Source organism: Amphibalanus amphitrite, unplaced genomic scaffold (assembly GCF_019059575.1).
Source record: "Amphibalanus amphitrite isolate SeventyFive unplaced genomic scaffold, NRLGWU_Aamphi_draft 000143F_arrow, whole genome shotgun sequence".
Lineage (NCBI taxonomy): Eukaryota > Metazoa > Arthropoda > Thecostraca > Balanomorpha > Balanidae > Amphibalanus > Amphibalanus amphitrite.
In genome coordinates this window covers 530,611-531,341 of record NW_024881638.1, presented here as the reverse complement: position 1 = coordinate 531,341, position 731 = coordinate 530,611, and positions in this window count along the sequence as shown.

Sequence of the window (731 nt, the reverse complement as noted above, 5' to 3'; positions counted from 1 at the left end):
CAAAAGATGTTTTTGAACTAGTAAGAACGGTCAGCTGCTGATACGAGTGATAGGATTATGTGTAATCACATTTATAATCACGTCCATTTAGCTCGACAATTAACCCGCGCACCGACGGGGGTCTGCGCCAACTTAGTACCGACGGGGGGGGGGGGGGCGGATGACCGCCCCCCCTGAGATCTCGAGAACGAAGCAAGATAGCGACAAGCGGTAAACGGCATCGGATACGCACGGTCAAGATCTACAATTTTTACTAAGGTCATTTTCAGGTCAGGTCAAAGATGACGTCACAGGGGTCGAAAAAGTCAAAATGGCGGCGCTAAATATGGAGAGAGTTTTTCTCGAATAACTTTCGAACTAGTCAAGATAGGAACAAACTAAGGGCATCATCGTGATCCTCTCGTCAATCCGCATCGAATGATATATATGTTGACCTCGAAAGGTCAAGGTCAAAGGTTGACCTCAGGTCACGTGACCTCGAGGTCATCATGTATATCATTCGATGCGTCTTGACGAGCTGAACACAATGAGACCATCCATGCGTCTGTATCTTGTTCCTGTACGGAGTTATTGGCCAAAAACCTTTGGTGACCTTTGATGACGTCACATGACCTCACAGCTGCCCAACAGCAAAACAGACCTCAAGGTAGTGAAGGTTGATCGTATATGAAGTCATGTATGGTATATGGGGCCATTCCGACCCGTTTTAGTGGTAAAAACAGGGAGTTGAT